This window comes from Peromyscus californicus, unplaced genomic scaffold (assembly GCF_007827085.1).
Source record: "Peromyscus californicus insignis strain IS unplaced genomic scaffold, ASM782708v3 Scaffold_3__1_contigs__length_106647218, whole genome shotgun sequence".
Classification (NCBI taxonomy): domain Eukaryota; kingdom Metazoa; phylum Chordata; class Mammalia; order Rodentia; family Cricetidae; genus Peromyscus; species Peromyscus californicus.
The window spans coordinates 33892-40461 of NW_026294551.1; the positions used below are offsets into that span (position 1 = coordinate 33892).

The 6570-nt window shown below is 37.0% G+C and overlaps 1 pseudogene; it reads left to right on the forward strand.

Moving 5' to 3' along the window:
• Positions 1 to 3164: 3164 nt before the first annotated feature.
• On the forward strand, positions 3165 to 3232 carry LOC128123608 (uncharacterized; annotated as a pseudogene).
• The last annotated feature ends 3338 nt before the right edge of the window (positions 3233 to 6570 follow it).

Below are 6570 nucleotides of genomic sequence, written 5' to 3' on the forward strand. Positions count from 1 at the left end.
GAAACTGTGGGCTACTAAAGGAGCATTTGCCTTTCTGCTTTTCCATCTGAGGTTTATAAAACATGAATTCAAAGTGATCAGAATGGATATAACACAGGCCAGCACACTTGTAATGGTTCTACCAGGGGCTGCCATGAGGGCTGCAGATAACTACTTCATGTGGAAAAGTGCCTGGTACCCTTTCACAGTGAGAAGAATGTTGAAAAGCATCTCACCATGTAAGCTTGCAGAGTGGAGTACAAGGAGAACTTTACACATGGATTCACTAAGACTTTCCTTATGTAAAGCACTGTGAGACCATAATGGCACGGGAGGCAAGAAACAAAAATTAGAAACTACCAAGTTTAGAAATTACATTATTTCCTACATGCATTAATCCTTTGTATTCACCAGGATGAACAACTTATATGTTATTCAGGAGCTCAACCAAAAACACAGTAGAACACAACTGTAACCCTAACCCTAACAACTCTAACTCCTAACCCTAACCCATCTAATCCTGACCCATTTAACACTAACTCTGATCCTGACCCCACCATACTCTACCCTTCCCTGACCCTGACACTTACCCTAACCCTGAGAATATAGGAATTATTTGATTCAATATTTGTATATAGGGTGTCTAGGGTTTAAAAGTTTAAAAATTTTCAAATGAAAGAAAGAAATCAAGAAGTTATATAATAAATTTCGATTTCTAGCCTACTCATCTTGAATGTATTTTGGAGTATATGAATGTGCAAAAAATATATACTCAGTAGTGGCTTCTCATCTTAAGTATTGTGTACTGACTTCCCACCAAGCATCTTCCCTACTCATGATACCCTGAGATACTATGGATTATTTTGGGTGTAATACAAATCCCTAGTAATTTTTGAAACTATGAAAATATCATGCAAGTATCAAGGTAAAATACAAATCATAAATACAGTTTCAGAAGTAAATTTAGATAAAAATGTGGTGATATTTTATGTGCTTTAATAAAGTTTGTCTGGGGATCAGATGAAATAGCAAGCCATTTTAAGTAAACATAGAAGTCAGGCAGTGGTAGCACACACCCTTAATCCTATCACTTAGCAGGCAGGGTCTCTGTGTGTTCAAGGCCATACTAGGCAACAGATCCAAGCATGGTGACACACGCCTTTAATCCCAGTACCAACCATAGAGACCTGGAGGTCTGTATAGAAAATGACAGAGCTGTGTAGGAAGAGGAAGTGAGGTAGCTGGGTTAAAAGAGCCAATGAGAGGGCAGAAAAGCAAGACATATAAAACCTAAGTAGACAGGAAGTTGCACGTTGGAAGCTGCAGAGTTAGTGAGGTAAGGTAGGCTTGGTGATTTTCCCTATTTCCCTGATCTAAGGCTTTCACCCCTATATTTGGCTCTGTGTTTTTTAATTTAATAAAACCATTTAGAAATTCATCTACATAAAACTAAAAGTATTATAAATCTTTGAAATTTCCACTTTCCACCTCAGTTTTCTCAGAGCTGACTAACACTTTCTAGAAATGGCTTCATTTTGTATTTGAAATTGAACATGTCTTATTCACTGGATATGCTTTACAATAACTGGCAATAGTAGCTGGTGCAAGATCTCAAACCTATAAATTAGCTTCATCCTAATCATGCTTCAATATCCTTGGTTTCTTTGTTTTAATGGACATTAATTTTAAACCAATAAAGTAGATCTCAAATTTCTAAATAATACCTAGTATATATCAGTAACATACTTTATTTTCTATGAGACATGTAGGAACGACCTGAAATTACTGTATAGCAGTCCTAAAATGTAGACAACTAGTACTCAAAGCCTGTGTCTCCAATCCTACTAGACATAGATAAAATACTTCATAGGACAGTGGTGTTAAAATAAGAAAAAAAAATAAGAATTACTGCATGAAATAATGAGGTAAGGTCTTAGAATATTGTAAAACATTTTGTAAATCAACTATTTAAAGAATAGTCATGGGACTCGTTAAACTAACAAGATGACCAATATCTCCTGGAGTGCATCTTAAAGTTCTGTCCTCTGGGCACCCTATCAAATATTAATCATAATCTTGTGAGTAACATCTACAGGCAGACACCTGATGCAATGAGGATCTCTTGGGAAACTAAGAGGGTAGAAGTTAATGTCACTGTGGAACTGAGAAATTTCGTGATTTTAATACAATATAGGAGAAATACTCCAAGGAAAAGAAAAAAGAGATCTAAAGAATACTGTATTCTTTGTAAAGTTAGAAGTAAAAACATGTTTCATTGCATAAAAAGGCAGATCCATTAATGTTTCTACTAGGCAATTCTGTTTATCTTACTGTCTGAAAATTTTCAAGTAACAAGAAAATAAGGCATTAAAAATTTAGTTTTTTATAATGAGTAGTTTTATTGAAAATGCTCGCTAAAAAAATGAAACCAGATTGTTACTTCATTATAGAATTCTACCAAATAATTCAAGAATAAACAACATATTTCTCAGTCTCTATTGAAGAGTTTAAGAGATTAGTCATTACATCAAAATCACAACCAGACAAAGAAAAGAGAACCACAGAGAAATGCCACCAAACAATATTAATGCAAATATTCTAAAGAAATATAAGAAAATTGATTTTGATGGCTCAGTTTACAATTATGATAATGAACAGGTTAAATTTATACATTTAATATAAACATGAAACAATCTATGAAAACCAACCAATGTATTATACCAAATTGACAAAATGAAACAACAACTGATCATTACAATCAATTCAGGGAAGAATTTGACATAATTTGATAACTTTGAATAAAACAACAGTTTAGAAGTGTGTAAGCAGTATAGAAGGGAAGTGTCTCAATATTAAAGACCTAAATAGAAAAACTCACAACTAACATTACGTTTAATGGAAAAGTATTGAAATCTATCCAGGGTTATGAACCAAGAGTACCCCTTTTACTACTGATAATCAACAACATACTTAAATTTCTGTCAAGGCTACTCAAACAATAAAAAGAGAAAAAAAGTACATACTCATTAATATATCCATTACCTTGCATAAATAGGTAGGTATTTTTATATCTTGGTTGAAAACATTTAAGATACACATTAACCAGTTTGTTATATGGTTGATGCATTATATGTGTGTTAGTTGTGCCACAGGTGAAGCGTGATCCTAATTAGTCTTAATTAACTATCGATTCTTGGCCTTTTGGCTAAGATCAAGTGTAGTCTTAATTAATAAAACCTTTTTTTCATTTTATTTTAATAAGAAATTTTCTACTCACTTCACATACAACTCACAGATCCCCCTCCTCCCACCCCCCAGCCCTCTCTCCCAAGCCACCCCCATCCCCAATTAATAAAAACTTTAATTAATAAAAATAAATAAATAAAAATCGAGGGTAAAAGCTGAAAGATCAGAGAAGCAGAGAAGCCAGCCACCAGAGACTTCTTACTTCTACAAAATCTCAGACCAAATTGTGGGGGGGAGCAGATCTTGTCTCCATCTGCCTTATATTTCTGTCTCTACTTCCCTAGTACTGGGATTAAAGGTGTGAGTCTCCAGTGTGCTGGGATCAAAGGCATGATTCTCCTTAGTGCTGTGGTTAAAGGTGTAAGCCACCACCACCCAGCTCTGTTTCTCTTTTAGACTGGTTCAATCTTGTAAGGCTCAGGGTGGTCTTGAACTCCTGATCTTCCTGCTTCCTCCTCCCAAGTGCTGGGATTAAAGAAAGGTGTGTACCACCACTGCCTGGCCTCTATGGTTAACTAGTGACTAGCTCCACCCTCTGATCTCCAGGCAAGCTTTATTTGTCAGAACACAAAGTATCATAGAACAATAGGTCTACAGTGCTAACTCAGCTTGTATGAAGAAATGTTATGTTGAACTAAATCATGTGATATAAAACTCCCTACCATCTATAAAAGACTTCAAAAAGTCATATTTTCCTTTTTCTGGGAATTCATCTGAAGACTTCTCAGGGGAGTTTGCTCAGGGAAATACTCTGAAGGCTCCTCTGAAGAGGCTCTTCTGTCCCACTCCCCATCATTCCTCTCATGGAGACTATTTTTAAAAGAAAGCCTTTCATTCCCTTTAAGGCCCCCTCATGTTTAGACCTCCATATATTGTATTGTTTCTGTCTAATGCTTTCCCTCTCACAGCAAGGCTATATCATGGCTTTGAGAATAATAAACCTTTGATTCTAATAAACCTCAAAGCTAAGGTGAATTATGAATTAGGTTTGGCTTTCTTTCTAGACTATCAGTGCTATATCTCATTTTATTTAACATTTGTACAGAGTTGAAAAGTAAGCTAATAATAATTCTCCAGCCCCCACTGCTTTATTCTTTTTCTTTCCATTGGATTTTTGGTCCATAGATGCTCTGCTTATACATGTCTTTTCAATAATTGCTCCTGCTTTCTTCTCTTTCACTCTCCAGACTTTTGTTTCATAGAACCACTTATGAGTGTTTTCAATTCCACCCCACTCCACCAATGGAATTCTAACCTCATCTGAGCATACATTTTAAAAATAACCCATCCCTTCAATATGATGCTTTCAGGAAAACCGGGCCCTTCCTCCAGCCCCTCTCCTAGAAAACTGTTCAGAGCTGCAATTTGGTTGGCCTGACCTGTTCCAGCCAGACCCAAACAAGATTCCCTGATTCTGTAGCCACATCTAGATATTCTAGAGGGGATCACCATATGGACTTTAGGATTTGGTACTGGATCACCTACTTTCCCCAGGGCTCATGACTAGTAGCATGAATCTTTCCTGATATGGATTCACAACACGCCCCCATGGTTGGGCATGGTTGTGCATGCCCAGCGGGACCTAGTCACTTTTGCCTAATCATTTCCGGGTCAAAATGTCTCGCATGACCAGGACCCTGTGGCTTTTCGTGGTTGCGGAGCGCAACCATGTGATCTACGCGCATGCGTGGAATAGCCATGGGCCTGTGTGCGCAGGCGCAGCCCAGCCATGATTCCCAGCTCCATCTTTCACAGGGTAAGAGTGCTGCAAATAACCAAAATTTCCAATACTGAGAAGAAACAGCTTTCAAAAATGTACAAAATATGTTGAATTCCCTTTTCCTCAGTGTTGATTGGTCAATCAGTCCCTTCCCTCTTTCCAATCTCCTTCTCAGTCTCCCTAGACAAAGGTCTCCAGGCACACCTCTCTCTACCAAGAGCAACATGTAGCCTGAAGGCTCAAGCTGCTGATCTATCTCTAGACTGTATATTTTTTTCTCTTCTAGCTAATTCATCACACATTTCAAAAGCAAATTTATCTCTCTAATCCTTCTTATCAACAGCATATCTCTTACCACCCATGCCTTGGCACTTCAAATCCAAGGCCTCTGTCCACCTCCTTCATGATACACTGCATCTAAAAGCTCTGAGAAAAAGCAAAAACAAAACAAAGAAACCCCAAACCCCCAAAACAAGCAAACAAAAAACCATTCCAATTCAGCTTCTTCAAAACATTATAAGAGATCATTCAAAAACTTTCCCCCAACACCTAAATGTCCTTCAGTCAATGAATAGATAATACAAATGTGGAACATGTACACTATGGTATACTATTCAACTCTAAAGAAAAATGAAATCATAAACTTTGCAGGCAAATAGATGGAACTAGGAAAGAGAGAAGAATAGTGTGGTACAAGTGATCTGATCAAGAAAATTAGAAAGGGAGGGACTCTAGTTAGGGAGAAGGAGAGAGATAAATGCTGAAGAAGGGAGGAAGATAAAATAACAGTATATTTGAAAAAGTCATAAGGCATCATATTATTAACTACTGACCTTTAAAAACTATAATACACATAAGTAAGTCTGTGTATGAATATACATGTACAGTTTAATTGAAATTTTTTATCTGGGCTGACAATCCTTTCTCAAAGAGTCAAAGACCACTCAACACCAGGTATGAGAAGCCCTCTTTTAAGTTATTGTTCAAAGTTGTGCAAAAGATTCCAAAAATATTGAGCCTATCGCCCTTGATTGCTCCCCAGAGGTGGAGGGTAAATCCCTATTGCTGAAGACATCATTACTTCAGACACCAGAAGATGCCACTCAGGTTTCCAAATGAGGGAGAAAAAGAAAACAGTCCTACTTAGATATGACTCCTATGAACCACAACAAAGACCAGCATAGAATGATAATTCTAAAGGTGCAGTAGTGCCATGCATAACTTGGTAATAACTAATAGATCTCTAATTGGACTTAATAAACCTGCTCAACAAGAGAAAATCATGCCTGGTACTGGAAACTTAGCCAACTACACAGGGCTAGTGAAGTCATGGATCTTAGATGAGAACCTACAACCACCACTTTACTAACCTAGCATAATACCTAACTACACTCCAAATATTTGTCTGTATATCCTCTGTATATCCACAGATAAGTGAAGTCTTCACACATCATCAAAGAAACTTCTCTCTGCAACAGATAAAGACCATTACAGAAAACACCAACCACAAAAAATACTGAGTTATGGAGCCAAGTCACAATGGATATAGCTACAAAACAATTCCTGCACATTGCAGAAGAGAAAGTAAAATGATTGCAAGAGCCAAGGAATCAGGGAATTTGCTG